We start from the raw sequence: 20,209 nt of genomic DNA on the forward strand, positions 1-20,209 counted from the left end.
AAAGACAGATGTGAAGGAAAAGCTTCCTTAGATTCCCATTAACCAGCTTTGGGGGCAGAGGGTGGTGTCTGTGGTGTGGTGGTGGTGGTGGTGCATGTGCAGCCCCCATAACCCCAGAGGCTCTAGAGGGTTCTCTGGGGCATGGTCTGCCCAATAGTCGGGATGGACTGACCCCTGTGGGACCACACTGAGGTCACTGCCTCCTCCCTATGCCTGCACTGCCACAGCCCAGAACTGAGACACCTGTCAAGTGGACCTGATGCCTAGGGAGCGGAGGCTGAGAGGGCCAATTGTGCCATGCAGTACATGACACTGTTTCTCACAGAGCCTGTGTACCACCTCAGAATCCTTAGTCCCGGCGTGCCAGGCACTGGGCTGAGGACATGGCTCAGAGCCTGCCTGAACCTTCAAGAGGCTTACAGTCTATCCAGGCACACAGCAGGTGGCCAGCTTGGAGAAGCAGAGACAAGGAAAGGCTGGTGGAGGGGATGGCTGGGTCTCCCTGGGCTAGCTTAGTGCACATAAACTCTTTGCCCCCCGATGCTGGAAGGAGGCAGACCCTTGGCGGGGGCTCCTCTTGAGGCTGTGGCCCTATCCCTGCTTGCAGTGGGGCATTCATGGAGTGAGGACAGGCCCAGCACCAGCACCTTCTGTGACTTCCACCCATCCTGCCTGAGCAGAGAGGCAAACGAGTCACCAGAGAGGAGCAAAGTACAGCAGAAGGGGCTATGGGAAACAAAGAAGAAAAATGGCTCTGGGGGGTTGTCTCTGGAGGGGCTGTTGCACTGCCTACCTGGCTCCTGAGAAACACCTCATCTCTGGGGAGCCCCTTTAGGCTAGCAGGGGTAGGGCCAGGCTCCAGGGAGCCCCTTCTTGCCTGCCCTATGCAGCCCCAACCCTGTGGGAAACCTCTTTGGGCACCTCTGCAACCCCCACTGCACCCTGGATGATGTGAGAGGAGTGGGGGATAGGGGTCCTCCCTTCATGGGAGGGGCTGGGTGCTGTCACCATCAGAACCTCTGTACTCTAGGCTGTGTGCTTGCCATTAGGGAGCTGGGAGTGACCAGGGGCAGGACTGACCCCATGTGGCACAGCCTGTAACAGGCACTTTAGTCCGGGCTGCTGGGGGTCAGGTGGAGAGGCCCTGGAACACTGGACCCACCACAGGGGGAATGGGAGGAGCCCTCTACCAGGATTGAGGTTCGCTAGCTTGGGTGCTAGCTATAGTCCTGCCTGCCTCAATTTACCTTTCTGACCAGTGGGGTGTGCCTCTGTTCCTTATTTTGGAGGGCAGAATAGAAGCAGCTTTGCCTACAAAAAGCATATTTGCTCTGCAGACTCTCATTTGCAAGACTGCCTTCCCCAGCCTCCATTTCTCTACCTGCAAAGAAGCCTGGGCCCTCCAAGGCTGTGCTGTCTGACACAGCAGCCAGGAGCCACATGTGGCCACTGAGCACAGGCATCTGCCACATGGCGACTGGGCCCACCTGGACACGTCAGACCAGGCACTCAGGGGTTGGCAGCCCAGAGCAGGAGGCAGGGGCCTCCAAGCACTGTCTCCTTCCCTGAATGTGGGGAGCTGCCAAAATGGCCAGCAGGGGGACAAGGAGATCAGCGCTCTTGACCTGGGCATGCTTCCCCTCCAGGGTCCCTCAGGAGCTTATCTTGTCCCACCACAGTCAACTCTGCCATGGTCAATGCAGTGACAAGGCCCTGCTGGCCAGTCTGAATGGGAGGCCCAAGCCACGCCTTATATAGCAATAGCTTGAGATGCTAGGGTCTTGATGGGAGCTGTGAGTGGGGGATGGGATGGGTGGCACTCACATATGGATAGATACTCTCCTTCGTTTGCACACTCACACATATTTCTATGCACATCCTCATACTCATTCATGGCACATACCAGCACACACATACCCCTTACACATGCTCCTTGTCTCCAAGGAAATAGGCACCAAAGCATGTATGCCCTGCACAGGCAAACAACACACACTTCAGTTGCCTCCTCTGGCCTAGCTAAGGAGCCTCTGGGAAGGGACTCTAAAGCAGAGGGGCTGCCCTCTCTGACAGTCCAGCCTCCCCAGTGTCCATCTTAGAGAGCCTCATGGGCTGTCCCAGACTCAGGAATGCCCCGAGCCCCTCAAATCTGCTGCCTGAGTGTCCTATACAGTCCCAAGGCCCCAGCTTGCATGCTTTTTAGTGATGAGGAACTCATTATCTGCCCAGAAAGCAGCTTAAAAAAAATCTCCAGACAGCTCAGACTCTTGGGAAGTACAACTTGAGGATGTGAAGGAGAGACAGTGTGGTTGTTGCTGAGGGGCTTGAGCTGTGGGCCAATCCACTAGGCAAGACTGTCTTTTCATCATTATTTTGGAAAGTGGCAGGGCTGACCCATCACCCTGGCTGTTACTCTGAATTATAACAGAACTAGAGAAAAGATGTCCTCCAATCAGTACCACCTCCTTGCCTTATGATAGCCAACAAGGACCCAAGATAAGCTTTCATTCATTTACTCAATAAATATCAACTGAGCACTTACCATGTGCCAGGCACTAGTATGTCATCATGAACAAGTATAATCATTTAATATTCTGTTCTAGTCTGCCCTTCACCCATTTAACAGGTGGCAGAGCTGAGTGCAGAGAAAGGCAGAGACTTGCTCAAAGTCACCCAGGGAACCAGGGGTCCTGGGCAGAGCCTCAAGTGGGCTGTGGCAAGTACTGACCATCTGCCAGCCTCTGGGAAAAAGGGAGAAAGCCACCGCCCACCATTCCCATCCTCGGTGTTTCTAGGACACAAAGGTATTGATTACCGGCCTTGCCTTGGAGTGGATTTCTTTTCTTTTCTTTTCCACCAAGGTTTTCTGTTTCTTTCTTTTCTTTTTTTTTTCTTAAAGAATATACTCCAAGCCACTCCTATGATTAATTACCAGCTGCCTAATGCTCCGCCACTGGCAATTTCTGGAAAGGGAATGAATTACCTTGAAAAACATCCGAAAAGAGAACCCACCGTGAAGGAGAATTTCAAAGGTTACCTCACAATTAGCAGTGGGTTCCCACAGCCTTACTGAGTTGCCAGCAGGCCCTCCAGGGAGGGGTAGTCTGCCAGCTTTCAGGGGCCACCCTCTGGCTCTGAGGGCAGCTGGGCTTGAAGGTCTGGGCAAAGGCTACAAGGCAGAAATGGAGGTGGTTTCCTGAGCACCTACTGAGAATCTGCCCGGTGGCTGTGCCCCTGGCCTCTTAGGCATCCTGTGATGCATAATTCCAAGGCACCATGGTTCAAATCCCCACTCCACCACTTAATAGCTCTATGGGTTTCTTAACCACTTTGGGCCTCTGGAGAATGAGGCATTAAACATACCTCCTCAGGGTAACTGTAGGGGAAATATGTATTTAAGGCTCATAGTACCTAGTACACAGTAGACTCTCATTAAGCTATACCATTTAAAAACATACCAGGCTTCTAAGCATCCCCACAACAGCACTCTCAGCTATGTTGGTATAATTATCCTCATTTTAAGATGATAACTGACTGTTCTGTAAGGGAAAGGACTAACCCAAGGTCACATAGCTGACAGCAGGAAGGAAGACCAAGACCTGTTCTCTGGTTCCAGAGCCAGAATGAAGCAAGGAGGATGCCCAGGGCTCGCCTGGCCCTGCCTCTCAGCACCTGGGCGCAGTGGGGGCTGAGGGGAGAAGCCGAGGGCAGCAGGGAGACAAACCAGCAAGGCCTCATGCCAGGGCAAAGGCTCTGGCTCCCCTAACTGGGTCGTCGAATCATGGCACAAAGGGCCCTGGCCCAAGTGAGCATCTTTGTGAAGGCTTCTCGTCTCTGGGTTGGGAAGCCACACAGGAGGATCACACAAATCACCCTCTGGCACAAGGCCAAGTGTGATCAACATGAAATGCCGATTGGTGATAAGACACGCTGGTGTCTAGGCCAAGGGCCTGCCTATGAGGCTTAGCCTCAGGACCTCAGGAGCTCCTTGGGGGCCCAAGTGCTCGTCTCAGGCTGGAGGGCCAGTGTGTGTCCATCCTGGCATTTGTTGGTTCCTGAGGACCTGAAGCATATGGGAAGGAGGAAGGCTGCAGTATCCTTGAGGAAAACAATGACATAACCTGAGCATTTACTGTGTGCTGGGTGTGCCTGTGCAGGTGGCTACAATCCCAATCCTTCTTTTATAGACAGGTAAATTGTCTATAAAAGGCACAGAGAAATGCACAAGGTCATGATGGATAAGTGGCAGGGCTAGGATTTGAATGCAGGCACTCTGACACCAGCACCCAGAGATGTGTGAGTGCTCACGGGCACACCTCAGCACATTTCTGGGACAGAAGGGGATGAGGCAGCCATAGCACCCATTTCAATAAACAGGCCTCTGCTCCCCAGGTCTCCTCCTCCATGGCTGCCATGCTGCTCAGCACATGAGGCCCACATGCCATGGGGTTCAGAGTGGTATACAGACAGGGCTGCTATGTCATGGCTGGGGACACAAAACCTGCCCGTCTCCTTGAGTGTATCCCCCCACACCTTCCCCTGGCAGCCTCTCTAGAGAAAGACTAGGCCTATGAGGCCCCTGAAGGTCCTTTTAGGGGCTGACAAGGTCTCACCAGGGTGGTTGCACCCAATTCTGCCTGTGAGGGCTGAGGCCCCAGTCAAAGGCACAGTGCGCTGGGGTCAGTATCTATCCCTGACTCAGGACACAGCTGTTCCTTCCCCAAGCAGCAGGCCAAGCTGATCCTGCCTGCTCAGCTATACACCTACCTCAGTGACCTGAGAATCACCAGCGTCCCACGTGCCGGCCAGCAGCTCGAGGTGCCTCTGCCTCACTCCAGCTCCATCCTGCTGCAATGAGAAGGGATGGTCAGCAGGCCCACTCTTGGCTCAGGCCCTGGAACTGAGCATGCTGCTACAGCCCATCCACCCACCTACTGGAAAGTTTACTGCTGGCAAAACCGAATCACCACCATTCCACAGATGGGGAATCTGAGGGACCAAGAGGGAAAGGGGCACAATGACAGGGTGCCCATGTGCAAACAGGCCCTTGACTCCCCACATCTGTCAGTTACCAGCTATGTGATTGTGAATATGCTCCTGGCCTCTCGGTTTCAGTTTCCTCACCTGTCAAATGGGATCACAATCTCTCTCTCAGGGATTCTGGGATGATCTAAGAATGTACGGTGACAGAAGCACTAGGCATTCATTCATTCACTCAATAAACATTTAACAAACACCAGAGCCATGAACAGGATAGTGGTACTTGCCCTGATAATGAGCAGAGAATCAAATAAATGGTGTCTGCCAGAACTAATGAGTACAGGGACTATGCAGCATAGACTCTAGGTTTAGGGGGGCCTCTTTGGGGAAGTAAAGTTGAAGAATCAGCTAGAGAAAGGCAGGTCAAGATGCACGGAACAGCATTTCAGGACGAGGGAATAGTATATGTGAAGATTCCAAGACAGGGGAAAAAGCTTGTCCAGTGGACGACCTGAGAGTGAGCACTGTGGTGGGTGAACTGGGTATGAAGGGGCGAGAGGGCGGAAGAGGCACAGACACCCCTTCCCCCCAGTGGCTTGGGCTTCAAGGAAACAATGGGGCTGTAGGGGCATGATTACCTTTGTTATGGGGGGTCCAGCTGGCCCATCTTCTCCATAGGCCCCTAGTTCTCTCCCTCCCCCCCATACTCATGGGGTCCCATGGCAATCTAGGAGGAGCAGACCCAAAGGCCAGGCCAGGTAGAGTGGGAACCACAGGGCCCTCACTTGAGTCCCAGCTGTGACGGCACCCTTCTGAGTGGCTCCAGCCAATCTCCACGTTCCTTACACCTGTGTGCCCTGCTCTAGAAATGGGAAACCTGACTGCAGGGCTGAGCACAGCTCAGATTGAGGCATGTGGCCAACTGTGGGAGAGGGAGTGCTCATACCATAGTAACCGTGGGCTCCCACATGTCCTGGAGGGCTGGCAGAGGCCTCTGACCGAGGCCACACCTCACTGTGTAGCAGGCAGGGCTGCCAGGGAGAAAAGTGGGCTCTCCCTCTCTAAGAGGCACCACAGCCTGGTGGTGGAGATGTGGGCTCAGGAATAAAAATGATCTGGTTCTAGTCCTGGTTTCATCTTCTTACCGAGTGGGTGCCTTTGGGCAAGTTTCTTAAACCTCTCAGTGCCTCAGTTTCCTCACCTGTGGGAAGGGATACAGGGATGATGAGGGACCTCCCTCAGAGCTGCACAAACTGTATTAGGTATGTGACACGCAGGCAGCTTTTAGGGACGCCAGCTGAAGCACAAATTACCTGGCAGGGGCTGGCACAGGGCTCTATGGTGCAGTGGGTCCCTGAGCCCTGAGCTCCCAAAGCTGCCATCCCCACCTCAGCATAGAAAAATGTCTCCATGTCTTGACCCATTGGCCCTGGCAGTCCCCAAATTCTGCTCACCATGGGAACACAAATGGCCCTCGAGTCCACTGACTCCTGCTCTCCAATTTTACAGAGGAGGAAACTGAGGCCCAAAGAGGGGCAGTCACTGCCCCCATCCCAGGGTCACACAGCAAGTCAGTGGCTGGGGCAGAAATGGAATCAGCCTCCTGCTTCCCTTCTGCCCCGAGCTCAGGCCTTTCCTAACGGCAAGCCAGCCCACAGACCCGTGGACAAAGAGAAAATAATTATTTTGGCAGCTGAGACAGAAGCCAGAGCCGGAAAGTGCTCACTCACTCCGTGAGCATTGTCCAGGCCTCAAGGAACACGCCCGCCCATCCTGCCTCTCAGAGGCGATGGGGCTCACACAGCGCACGTGCGCCTTGCTGCTCCTAGCCATCCAGTTCTTCGGTGTGGGCTTGTGCAAAGGGACAAACAGGCCTGGCCAAGGTCACATGGTGAAGGCACCGCACCTGGGGCACCAAGATGTGATTGGGGCCCTGGTGGGGGACAGACACCCTTCCTAATGGGCCTGCATTGGACCCCCACCTGGGAAAGACAGAGGAGTAGGATCCTGGCCTTTATTCATTGTATAGTGGGTTCTGCCTGGGATGTTTCTTTAACCATTGATAAAAGGCTATGCTGTAGAAACTAAGCTAGAATCTCCAAATTAAGCTTGAGGCCCAGAGAGCCTCCCATAACTTCCTAAGGTTACACATAGGTAACAGGGAGCTGAAGAAGATTAAGAACAGAGCTGTGACATAAGCAGGTGGTCTGTTCCCACTCATACTCTGCCCACTAAGGTGACCAGCCAGGGAGCCCACACCCTACCCAGCCCTGGAGCTGCTCAGCAGTGCTGCTCAGAACCAGTGCTGGGCACTCAGGCTTCCCTGTCACCATGCTGGGAAGCCCCTCACACTGGGTGCCATCAGGTGGGAGTAGGGGTGGGGGACTCAGGCCTGGGTCAGGCTGTGAAGACAGAGGCAATATCATTCATCCCTCACCTCAGCAACCTTAGGTGAGGCCACACCTCATGCGGGCTTGGCTACCTGGTGAGACCGAGAAGAAACAGTGGGATGAAGCAGGTGTCCTGCTCAGAGCCTGACCAGACCACAGCCATGAACAACATGGGTCCACTGCAGGGAAGTGTTTTCTGCTTAAAAGGCACTCAGTGCCATAAAGTGGGTGTAGCCTAAGCCTCAGGGTCTAGTTGGGTTGGTGGGGCCAGCCAGTTTCCCCTTGGGATGGTGCTCCACTGCCCAGAGGGTCCTGTGGGCATCCTCAGCTCAGGATTCTCACTCTGGGGGTGGATAGAGGAGCAGGCCCCTGACTGCAGGGCGGTGTCTGACTGTGAGGGCAGGATGGGGTGGTGTGCAGACTGCAGGCTGAAACCTGCCTTCACTCTCACCAAGTGTCTGAGCTCCCTGGCCAGGGCAAGGCAGTAATGGGCACCCACTCTGCAGAGCAAGACAGGGTCTGGGACATGACAGAAGTCACCTGGGTCAGAGACTGTTGCAGGACCCAAATGGGTTCTCCCAACAACACCCACCTTCCCATCCCCTTGGCTCCTGGGATCCCTGGGAAGAGTGGGGTGTAGGCTTGGATGGAGGCACCAGGCCATTCTGGCTGGGGCTGGGGCTGGGGCTGGCCCAGACAGATGCAGGGCTGACCCCAGATTCCTGGAGGAGAGGTGCCTGCATCACAGGGTGTCCAGGATGTGGGCACCAGGAGGTTCTGTGCCTGTGGCACTAGCCTGAAGCTAAGTGACTAGTTTTTCTCTATGGCTGTCAAGGGTTGGGAGACCACATTATAGGCTGGAGCCCTGGCCCTGTCTTCAGTGTTGAGGTCGAGGGGAAGGGTGGGGAGAGCTGGGTTTGAATCCCTGCTTGCCCTTTATGCTAGGTGATCTTGAGCACCTCTGAGACCCCATCTTTGCTCTAAACAAGGGCTAATTGCTCCTCCAGTTACTCATCCACGAAGGGAGGCTCTAGGCTGACCCACAAAGCCTGACCTTGACCTACCCACAGGCAACTGGGGAGTGGGCCAGACTACCCCAGTAAGGTCCATATGGCAGGAAGCTACACTGATGGCACTTGTCAAGAGTTCAGGGCTCCTGTCACCTGCTGCTAAGTCATACAGAAGTTCCCCTCATGCCCTGGTGGCTGTGAGGGCTTAACGAGACTTTGGGTGTATAGATACAGGAGCCACAGAGTAAGGAACAGGTCAGCCAATGGTGGCTGTTAAAGTTTGGGGGAGGGGTAACTGCTCAAGGTCATAAGTGGCCAACTGTTGGCCAGAACTCTGGTCATGTGAGCACCCAAACCGGATCTAACCTGCTGCTCTGCTGGCTAAACTGACCTGAACCAGCTCTGGCCACTCTGACCCTCCTCATTGAGCTGGAGCTGCAGCTGTTCCGATCCCCTTCTTACAGATGGGCCAAGCAGCTGCTGGTCAGGGTCAAATAGTCAGGAGCCCTGTCTCTGGCCCTGTATGGAAACAGTGGCCTCAGACCCAGCTCCCAGGCTCTCTGGAGTGACATGGGCTCATGCACCTGAGACCCACCCGGGGAAGCCTCCCCTTACATGACCCTGGAGCAGGCCCTGTCCTCCCCTGGTCGCCAGTGCTGGCTCCAGGAGCAAGGCAAATATTTACCCGGATGGTTATCCAGACCTTGCCGGCTGCCCCACCTCCTACATTCCTGGAATACATGTTCTCTGACCTCACCATGCTAGGGGTTAGGGGGAGGCATCCAGACATGGAGACATGGGTTAGAGTCAGACTGAGGAGCGGCCTGGGCCTGGTGGAAGCCAGTGTGATGGTGGGGAAGGGGCTACCTATGCTACCTATTGGCCCCCTTCAGGCAGCTCCTCATACCTGCTACTAATCACACACAGAGACATACACACACACAAAGCCCTTGCCCATGGAGTGAGCAACTCCGTCTGCCACACACTCAGCAATTTTCCCACTTTCCAGGGCTCTTCCCCCCCAACCGCAGTGGCTCTCGTTGCCTTGTTCCACCCTCAGCACAACCCTGTCATCAGGGAGCTGTGAAGTCCATTTACAGATGAAGAAACTGCCCAGCAAAGACCAGAGGTCACAGAGCTGGAAGTGGTAGAACATGCACTGCCTCACCCCAAACTGAACTATCAACAGCACTGTGTTACTCATCGGGTCCATCCTCCCATGCGTAAAAGACCTCTTCCTCCAGGCTGCCTTCCTGGATAGCCCCCACGCCAAGTGATTTTTCCCTTTTCTGAACTTCCAGGATATTTGGTGGTGTTTCTTTCATTCTCCTTGAGTAATCAAAACTGAGTGTCTTGTTACCTCTCCAGCTGTGAGACCCTTGTCATATTTACTCCAGGCACAGTAGGGTTGAGCTCAGGGACTTGGGTAGCACTGATGCTCAGGGGAGGACTGAAATCCTGAGTCTTTCCACCAAAAAACAGTAGCTGAAGTTGGCCTTAAGGAACAGATAACCAAACAGCCTCAGTGAGTGGGTTGGTTGGGGTTGAGGGGCCCTTCTGGGCAGGGCTGCATGAGACTCACAAGGTGCCCTTGGTTAAATAATCTTGTCTGTCTTTACTTCCTCAGAAGTTGCTCTGACAGCTTGCCCACTCCCAGGTCCAAGGAAGCCCAGTGTATCAGGGCCCAGCCCCCTGCTACATGCCCCTAAGTTTTCCACTTGCTTCTCTCCTCTGAAATCTTCAGAAAGACAGATTAGCAGGGTTCAGCTGACCTGCTGGAGACATGGAATGCCAGGCTGAAGTGTGGGCCTGGCAAGTCTGCTGCTGGGCCCTCAGGAATGCCTCCAGGTGGAAAAAGCTCCAGTGGACAGAAGAGGGCCAGTGCAAACCAGGGCCACACCCTGACACCAGGAGGGCACTAGAGAGCAGGTGCTGGAGAAGGGTGGGGGCGCCAAAACTGTCCTCTCTACCCACCTCTCTGAGACTTTGTTTCCTCATTTTGAGAACAGGAGCTATAAACTAATTTCTATGGGGTCATTCCTTCATTTGTTCATTCCATCCATCCACCCACCCATCCATTTCCTTCTTTCAACAACTAATGACAATGCCTACTATCTGCCAGAGGAGGGAAAGAAGGAGAAGAAAGAAGTCGGGGATGGGTAGGTGGGGAAAACGAAGGCAGAGCCAAAGGCCAACCTGTTCATTTGCCCAGCCTATATACAGGCAGGTAATCCTAGGACAGAGTGCTGAAGTGTGTGCCTAGTTCAGCCAGGCAACAAAACAGGGGTCAGAGGCATCATCCTCTTGTGCAGAGTCTCTCATACAGGAGGGCCCCTCTCCTGGGCAAAGGTCCAGAGGCTTGGCAGGATAAAAGCTTTGGGCTGAAAAAAGAATTATATGTGGCCTCAGCAAGCAAGAGACAGGTGCATTCAAGGGGCAGGGGCACACACAGACATCCCTGGGGCCCCTCCAAGGCTTCACTCCATGCCCAATCATGATTTGCTGTGTTCTCAAGGCCATGTTGGAGTGGCACCTGCTCCAGACACCCTGTCAGGCCTTCGAGTCCTGTTTACTCAGTGGGCATCACCAGGCCTGAGGAATGATGCCCACCTATCCTGCCTCTCAGGTGCTCTGGCTCATGCTGCACCTGTGTGTGCCTTCCCTCACCAAGCCAGCTCAGCCCCTTGGTACTGGCCTTGTGGGAAGGGGCAAATGAGACCAGATAGAGGAAGGGTCCTACCCAAGCTTACAGGGCAGTAAGTAGTGGCATCAGGGTTTGAACCCAGGCCCAGTCAGGGACTGGATGCTGTCAGTCTGCATCACATTCCCACCTGGGAAAGGGAGATGGAGCAGGAGGCTCACTTCCTCCTGGAAGCCTTACCTGACCACCCTAGTCAACACCTCCTAACCAGAAGACTGGCTCAGGCTTGTGGGCCACTCATATTAGAGGAAGAGAAACGGGTCTCCTCTCTCTCCAAGTCATCAAATGAACAATTTCTCCTCTAATCAAGGGCGAGGGCACACATGGATTGATGGCGCATGGTGTGGTTTAGGTTCTTACATACCAGAGTCAGGGCCTCAGCTCTGTCACTTATTGAGGTATATAATGCTGGGTAATAAGCTAAGTAAATCTGGGCCTCAGTTTCCTCATCTGTAAAATGGGGTTAGCAAGAATCCTTTACTCTCCAGAATTGTAAGGACTTACCAATATTATTCCCATATTGCACTTGCACAGGAAATGCTCAATAAATAAGGGCTATCGTTATCATCAGTGGCTTACGTTTGCTGTCAAGTGTAGACTCGGGACTTGCCCTGGGTAGAGGCACTGGACCCCTTATCACAGATATGGAGAAAGACCTGGGACACTGGGAAGATGAATCCCGGCATCAGGTCCCTTCTGGAGCCAACTCAGGAGCAGGCCCAGTGGATCTGCTTCCTGGAGATGGGGTTCATGAGGTCCACCTACTCCTGGAAAAGGGGCCCGATTCCTTCCCACAGAAAGGCCAGGCACTGAGCATCCTCTAGGTGCAAGCTCTGTGCTAGGTGCTCTCTTCCACATCCACCCTCTCATTAGGCCCCATGGGGTGGGCAAAGCCTCCCCCTTAGTCAGGGCCAGGGTCTTGCTCAGAGGGGCACCTAGCTAGAGTTGGCCAAACCAGGGTCTCAAGCACCCCCCTGGGCATTTGCCACTCCCAATGTGAGTAATCAGAATGGAATTTTCTGCCAATGGCCCCATGTTAGGGGCTTTGTCTCTCACCTCTGTCCTACTTGTGGTGGCCTGGCACCTGGCACCTGCCACCTGGCCCTGCACTGCCCATCTGAAGGCTGCCCTGGAGAAACACCCCTGGGATGGCCCCAATCCCAAATCTTCTGCAGCACTAATGGGGCCTGGCAGAGGCTCTCAGGTGAGTCCTTGAAGGTCCTGAGTCCAAGACTGCCATCTCACAGAGGAGGGGAGGTAAGTCTGGAGAAGGACAAGGATGGGCCCAAGGCCAACTCTGGTGTTGGAGGTTCGCCTGAGGAGCAAGTCACCTGTCCCTCCAGGTCTGTTTCCTCAACTGGGGCTATCCTGGCTGGAGAAGTGGCGGAGCCTACAACACACCAATGATTAATACAGGGCTCGGCAGCACCATCAGCAGTCAGTTCCATGGGGCAGCCTGGACTCCAGGCCCTGTGCTCCCTCCACTCAAGGAGGCAGGCAGGATGATCAAGAGACTGAAGGGCACAAGCACGCCCAGTGGCACATGCAAACCGCCTAGCACCAAGTGTTCCCAATGACCCCATTCCTGGGCCAGGGGCCAGTCCCCTGGCGGTCACCCTCTCCAAACAGGCATCCCTCTGGGATTCTGCCGTAGTGGGCCAGGCCAGTCTGCAGTGGTGGCCAAGGCCCAGATTTATAAATGCTGGACAAAGGAAAGTACTGTTCTCGCTAGCGGGAGGTGGCGGGTCTGAGCACGGCACTAATGTCACCCAGGCCTGAATGAAATTCTGGTTCTGCTGCTTGCAAGCCATGTGGCCTTAGCTAGGTCCCCGTTTCACCGCCCCCACCTCAGTTCACCCAATAGTGCATCAGGGAAGGAGAAGGGGAGGTCTGACTGGGGCAAGTGCCCTGGAGGGGCCAGGCCACAGGAACTCTTCCTGTTTGTAGGGAAGCCAGCTCTCCCCCAAAGGACAGCCCCTGATGGATATCTGCCTGTTGTCTACAGTGCCCAGCACAGGGCTTGCAGATACAAGCCCCCAGAATGTTTGCTGGATGAACGAATAAGCAGTGATGGGAGGTGTGGTGTGAAAACAGATTTAGATCAGAGAACACAGCAGCTAACACTTGCACAGGCCTTACCACGTCTCAACCAGGCCCAGCTCTGACAAACACTATTTATATAGTTAACCCATTCAATCTCCACAGTAGTTCTATGAAGTAACAATGTTATCCCCATTCCACAGATGAGAAAACAGAGGCTCAGAGACACGAAGTCACTTGCCCAGTGTTAGAAAGTGGCAGAGCGGGACTGAGTGCAGGCCCTGGGCTCTAGAACCCATTTGCTGGTATACAGTGGGGCCCCTGGAGAGCAGCCCCTCAGAGGCCATTCCTCGGTGAGGTTTCCCACAGGGCTACAGGCCCGGCCCCCAGGGTCTGATTTAACTGGTCTGGGTGGGTGCCCTTTCAAAGCTGCCCTGGGTCCCACGTGCAGCAGGGTCTGAGAACCCCAGGTCAGCCCATCCTCACTCTTCAATGAGGAAACTGTGGTTCAGAGAGGGACAGAACATGCTCAAGATCTCCCTGAATGCTTGGGGGTGGGGCCTGAGACCTGAAGTCTGGTCCCCTGACTTGTCCATCACGGGCTTTAAGCTCTTGGAAACTACACTGTCACCCAGCCCAGCAGCCCAGCAGCCCATAGGCGCAGATGTGGGCAGGAGAACTGAGGCAGACAGGCGCAGGGAAGCCAGAACAGCACGCAGCCGGATGACACACAGGCCCAGCAATTCCTGACTCATGGCCACCCATCCTGTGACTCCACCCACCACCAATGTCCCCACCCTGGCTCACACCCCACAGCCCACTGCAGCCACCAGAGACACCTCCCATTTAGAACCAGAAAGCCACAGAGAGAGGAAAAGGCAGAGGGGCCCCACCCAGGGCTGTGTGGGAAACCCAGACAACCTTGAGCTGGGGGTTGCAGGGAGTGGGAGGACTGTAGGACATGCAGAATAAGTGACATTAGTGCTGACCTCTGCCTTACCCTGTAGTACCTACATACTCCCAGCCTGTGCTAGCTTTCCACCCTGTGGACCACCAGTCTACAGGAGGAAAACTGAGGCCTGCTGATACCACGGGGCCCCACACTTGGAAGAACATGCCAGGCTTCCCTGCTTCCAGTTCTTCTCCCTGAGCATGTATTATTCCTCTGTTCAAGAATCTTCAATGGCTCCCACTGTCTGTGAGTCCAGTTCTGACCCTTCAGCTTCACATTCAAGGCCCCAACCTGACTCTGACCTATAATCTTCCCCTACCATGTCTGGGCCTTGACCTCTGTATCCCTGCCCACATTAATCCTGCTGCCTGGTGTACCTTGTCCCTGTGGCCTGACACCGGGAAGGAAATTAACATCCACCAAGGGGCCACAGGGTTTCAGACACTGTTCCCAGGATCTCAAAGACTCCTTACAGATCTTTAGGATGCTGGTTCTGACAGATGCAGAAGCTGAAGCTCAGAGGGGTGATGTGTCCACAGCCACTGGAGGCTAAGCTGTCACCACCCACGGGGAGGAGTTAGGGCTGCTGGGCACTATGGTCTCCCCTGTTGCCAACAGGCTCCCAGCTGGTCCACGAACTCAAGGTGGCACTGAGCCTCTGTCAGCCATCCAATGCCACAGCGACTTGGGGTACTCACCTTGGCATCCTGACTCTCCCTTTGGCCCATTTTGGTAAGCAGTGGATACCCTGGGCTTCAGCCCCAGCTGATATGAAGTTGGGTTTGGGCTTGGGGCTGCCCAGCTAGGGGAGGTGTCATGAATCAGAGCAACAGTGCAGTGTGGTAGCCAAGTGCACTGACTCTGGGGCCAGCTGGTGGGTGCAAAAACCAGTGTAACCACCTCCGGCAGATGGATGCACCTCTCTGTGCCTGTTTCCTCCTCTGGAAAGGGGGACAACAGGAGCAGTGATCTATTGGAGTTGCTGCGATGATGACCATGAACTTCTGTAGACAAAGTATCAGAGGAGTACCTCCACAGGGTGCAATTGAAGTGTTTGTTGGATTAAGTATTATTACCCTGTTCCTCCCTGCCCCTTAGGCTCAACACCACAACTAAAGGAAAAGGCAAAGCCTCAGGGAGGGAGGAGAAAGATTTGAGGGTGGCAGAAGAGTTTGCCCCTCAGCACTTCCCCCTCCCGGGTTCCAGGCCACAGGTCTGCTAACCTGGCCCACATGCCTGATCAGAGCAGAAGCTTCCCAGCTCCTGAGAGGAGAGAGCAGGGAGGAGGGAGAAGGGAGTGCTTTCTGGGCAGAGATGCCCAGCGTTGCCCCTGTGTTGCTAGAGATGGGATGGCCCAGAGATGGGACATGCCAGCACCATCCCATCTCCACAGGGACACTGGCAGCCACCCATGTCTCTCTCCCTGCCTCAGGGTCATCACAGACAAAGTGCCCTTGGCTGGGCTGGAGACAAACATGTATGGGATACGTGACAGGAGTCTGGTTAGTTCTAGACCTGGTTGCCTTTATAGGGCACAACATTCTTCTGGCACTCAGCCTTTTTTCCAGGGGATGCTCCACAGCTGGGCAGAGCTGCTTCTTCTCCCCTTTCTTTCTACAGGTCAGGCCCAGAGTAGATGAGTGACTTGTCCAAGGGACCAGCAACATGGTGGTGGATCCTAGGCCAAAACCCTGGGTTTCTGGTCTGCCAGGCATAGTTCCACCATGAGGTTTCTCTTTCCAGACCCCCAAGGTGACTAACTGACTGAGAGAGGATAGGTCACCAGCATGTGGGTGGTGAGGAATGGGTGTGGGCCCAGAGCTTCCACCTAAGGGAGGGGGTCAGAATAGGTCAGAAGCAGGACAGGGCAGCCCAGAGCCGAGGTCCAGCTTCCTCTCTCAAGAGGGCATGATTCCTGGCAGCAGCTCCCACGGGAAATAGTAGAAGCGCCACCCTTGGGGACATGGGGTGGGACGGGGGGTGCCTAGGCAGGGTTTCCTGTTGTGGGGGTGGTGACCACTTACTGAGGCCAAGTGACCTGTGTGGCTGTGGCCCTGAGGCCAGGCCAGCACTGGGTTTCACCTCATCTCTGGCTTGGACCCAGGCCACCCTGAGTCCCATCCTCCAGGCCTGCCCTGGCTTCCTGTCCCACAGGCCCCACCCAGCCCAGGAGATAGGGAGGGTCCTGGGGAGGCCTCCTCAGAAGTGCCGAAGATTTCTGGAGTGGGCAGGCTTCCCTGGCTTGCTTGGTGGCCTTTGGCCTCTGACCTCTAGAACTCTAGCTATTTGTTTTCCAGCAGAGCCTTGACAGAAGTACCACTGGGATTTTCTCCTATGAGCTCACAACTTCAGACATGACTGAGCAGAGATCAGCCCCCCACCCTCCACGAGCAATTGGATCACTGCTTCCCCCAACTCTGGGCAGAGGGGCAGTATCATTTCTGAGCCATGCTGAAGGGACGAGGACAAGGGGAGAAGCAGAAGTGGAACAAAGTTCAAGCCTCCGAGGTAGAACTCGCTAGTGGTGGAAGACGAGCAGCAGCTTGGCACCTCGTGCAGAGATGTGGTATTCTAGCTGGGCAGCACAGCCCCCACACTAGGGACAGGGTGATATTGAGCACTCAGGACAAGACTCCTTCATCCCACCTAAGTTTGCATGCCTGGATCCTTAAAGTGCTAGGAGTCTGGGTAAGATGGGAGCTAGGCCCAGGGTGCTGTGGGGCCACCTATGGTCTCCAGGTGGACCCAACCCATTCTCTGTGACTCAGTAGCTGAAGGCTCACCTATCCACCAGTGGAGATATGCTGGGAGTGGAGAGGCTGGTGGCCTGCCCCAGTGAGGGGGAGAGGTTTGAATAGAGGCCCCGAGTCGCCACTCCCACCCCTCCTGGCTTCCTCGAGGGCAGGCTATAGGAGGCTGTGGCAGCTTAGGCCTCTCTGAAGGCTACTCTGCAAACAGGTACCTCAGAAAGCCAATAGGCCAGGGTAAGGAGGACCCTTCCAGCTGCCAGTGTGCTCACCATGGACAAAAGCCTTTTATAGCTCAGTTTTGGGGAGGAGCACAGATGGGAGGTGGTTTGAAGCTGAATGGGCTAGCCTTGCCTGAGATTACCTCAGGGTCAGGAACAGTGCCCGGATCTAGGTCTCCTGCCTATGCCATGTGCAGCTCAAAGACCTCCCCATGAAGGCCACTGACCAAGCTCACAGCAGTCCCTGGAGGGCCATGCTGGGAAGGTGGGCCCAGCACAGAACACACCTGTCCATACTACTCCAGTCAAACAGGCTCCAATGGGGCTGTCTGCGGATTCAGCTTGATGCTCTGCCTGGGCCTGGATGGACAAAAGCTCGAGAGGGACAAGGTCAGGGAGGCTAAATGCCTAAGGTCTGTGGGTCTGTAGTGAGCAGAGTGGAAGACAAAAGCCAGACTTCAGTCCTGCCGGGTGACCAAGGCACCCATTACCAAGAAGTTTCTAAGACAGCCATATACAATGTTGAGTCTCTTGACCCTGAGGGCATGCAGGCCAAGGCCAGGACACAGAAGTCTAGGTAACATTCTGGGACACTCCCCTAGTAGCTTTATAGCACTAGGTATAGCAGTAGCTTTTCTGGCACCCTGGGTTAGAATCCACATTTAGTTTTGGGTGGCAGGATGGCTGGCCTAGGTCACCAACTCAACAACTGGCCACCCAATCTCCATCCCTTTCCTGTATAGGAGTTTCCCAACTATAACAGCCTTGAGCTCATGAGCCTGTAGGGCCCTTCCATGCTGAACACCCTCAAATTCCATCATAAGAGAGACAAGGTCTTTCAATGCTTTGCATGGCCCCGATGCCAGCTCTCTGTGCCCCGTATCCTGGGTACCTGGTATATGAGACACCAGCCTTTTTGGGGGAAAGTGTGCCTAAGCTTCCCAAGAACCCAGGGCAGCCAGTGGGGTCTGCTGAACCCTGTTTGCCACCCAGTGGTTGCCTTCTCTTCGCCCCACCTTAGCCTGGACCCTCAGCCCACCTGCAGATGTATCTGACGTCAGCTTGGCAGGAAGCATCTCCAGGGCCAGGGATATGACTTTTACTCAGCACAGGCCTGGCACAGACTTGGCTGCCAGAGAATGTTTATCAAAGAAGGGAAGAGGGAAGAAGCATGAAGGCAGGGGCACAAACAGACACATGGATGCAGATGGGGTCTCAGAAGCATGGCTCCCACAGACCACTACAGCCATCCTCCTCCTCCAGGCCCCAAGGGCACTGTGCCCTCTATAGCTAAGACATTTCATACATGCCAGGTAAGCCTGGAGGAAAGTGGAAGGAAGCCCTACCATTTTCCCTGAGGTTCTGTTGCCCAGGTGGGCTTGGAGGAGGCCCCAGACGTCTCTGTACTCTGCCCATATCTGCTTTGGAAGCCTGGCTCCAGCTCTCACCTCTCTGGAGAAAGGGGACCCTTTCTCCAGCTGCTCAGTCTATGATGGACTCACCCTTGCCTGTTGTCCCCTGCCCAGCTCTGGGGTTTCACCTTCTGGAATACCTTATGACCAGGGTCTTTGCTCTAAGAAAAATGGTCATGCCCATTCAACAGGAGGAAAGTATGTCACAGGTATGGAGGTTCCACAGAAGTTCTGGAAGAACTGTGTTCTGACAACCCTACTCCCCTGCCCAGCTCAGGTCCTGGCACACAGCAGGTACTGAATCTGTTGAATTAACCAGCGGCTTGCTGGATGCATGGGGGAAGGTCTGACTTGGGCTCTCCCGTTGAGGGCCCAGGACTCAGCAGCCACCCTAGGGGACATGACAGACAGTGGCCATGTCCACACATGCATTCCCTCTGGCCAGGCTTGGCCTCTTCAAGCTCCTTATGGACAGAGAATGCCTGCCCTCTCTGTTTTAGGGCTGGGAGGGTTCTCTGTAGTCAGCAAGTCTAATACCTTTTCTTGACAGATGGAGGTGGGGGAGGTACAGGGAGCGTGGAGGATCAGAGTAGGGTCATTCCCAGGCCAGGCCTCCTCACACCACATCCAGAGGCCCAAGAACTGCAGTACCTGGCTCAGGGCTGCCCTCTGTCCAGGAATCCTTATGTCTACTGCCCCCACCAGTGTGGCCCCCTCCCCCGGCTCCATGCCTTAGTTGCCTGGCTGCAGCTAGCCTGAAATGCTTACTTAAAACAAACAGGGAAAGTGGCCACGTGACTGGCTAAGGTTTCCTAGACCAGGGACACACAGACACACAAACACACACATGGGGCGCAGACAGCCACTCGCTGCAGGTCAGGTGGTCATGTGGCCTAGAAGGGCAGGGACTGGGCCAGCTCAGGTTTCATGTCTCTAAAGGACAAGTGACCAGCCTGCCTCTCCTCACCCAAAAGAATGCCTTCTCCAAACACTTGTTTTCTGCTTCCTGGATGTGCCAGGGACATGTTGGATGGGAATGGAGGGGAGTTAGGGGAGAGGGGGGGAGAAGGAGGGGAAGAAGCACAGGACTTCTGGCCCTCTGTCTGGTGCTTTCCTTCTGCCCTCCCCACCCAGAGGGCAGATGCCTGTTGGGAAACAGTGGCAGCCCAGCAGCTCTGAAGGCAAAGAGAATCCCAGAGCTCAGAGCTTGGATGTGGGGCAGGAGGGGAGCTGAGGCTTTGTCTCTGAGTGAAACAGAGACAGACCTGTTAAGGCCTTGTACCCAGAGTAGCGGTTTTGCAGCTGGATTCCACAGCTCAGCCCTGGGGGCATCCAGGGGATGAGAAAGGGTGGGGAAGGGGGTTAATCCAACTTGACAGGGACAGGTTTGCCTTTGGTCTGTTGTTTCGGAAAGGTCTGTGGGCCAGGGTCTTGGGGGCTCTTCTAGCTTTGGTGGTTGGGGGCAGTCTACGCCTCAGACGCTTGCACAGAATGTCAGGCCTGTCATTACCACCCTGACTGAGACTGGTCCCCTCAGGGAGAAAGAGGCCACATCTCTTGATAGGCAGGGCTGAGACCTGACTCTAGGGGACCACCACCATCAGCTCTGTGGGGGTCTAAGCTGTCTTCTATCCTTCCCTGGCTTTAGACCTGATCCCTAGGAACCTAACAACACAGCGATTCACCTCGGGCAGTCTGTAAAGAAATGAGGGCCATGGCTGAGAGCTCTCAAATAAAAAACCAATTCTGGCCAGGCTTC

At 54.8% G+C, this 20,209-nt stretch overlaps 1 protein-coding gene across 4 annotated transcripts in view; it reads right to left on the reverse strand.

Annotated features, from left to right (window-relative positions):
* Positions 1–20,209, reverse strand: part of ZMIZ1 (zinc finger MIZ-type containing 1) — a 225,645-nt gene that overhangs the window by 136,063 nt on the left and 69,373 nt on the right. For all 4 annotated transcript variants that reach the window (XM_036026757.1, XM_036026759.1, XM_028513299.2 and 1 more), the window contains exon 3: positions 4,765–4,845. The gene's annotated coding sequence lies outside the window, so the exon portion shown is untranslated. The remainder of the gene's footprint in view (positions 1–4,764; positions 4,846–20,209) is intronic.

This window comes from Phyllostomus discolor, chromosome 5 (genome assembly GCF_004126475.2).
Source record: "Phyllostomus discolor isolate MPI-MPIP mPhyDis1 chromosome 5, mPhyDis1.pri.v3, whole genome shotgun sequence".
Lineage (NCBI taxonomy): Eukaryota > Metazoa > Chordata > Mammalia > Chiroptera > Phyllostomidae > Phyllostomus > Phyllostomus discolor.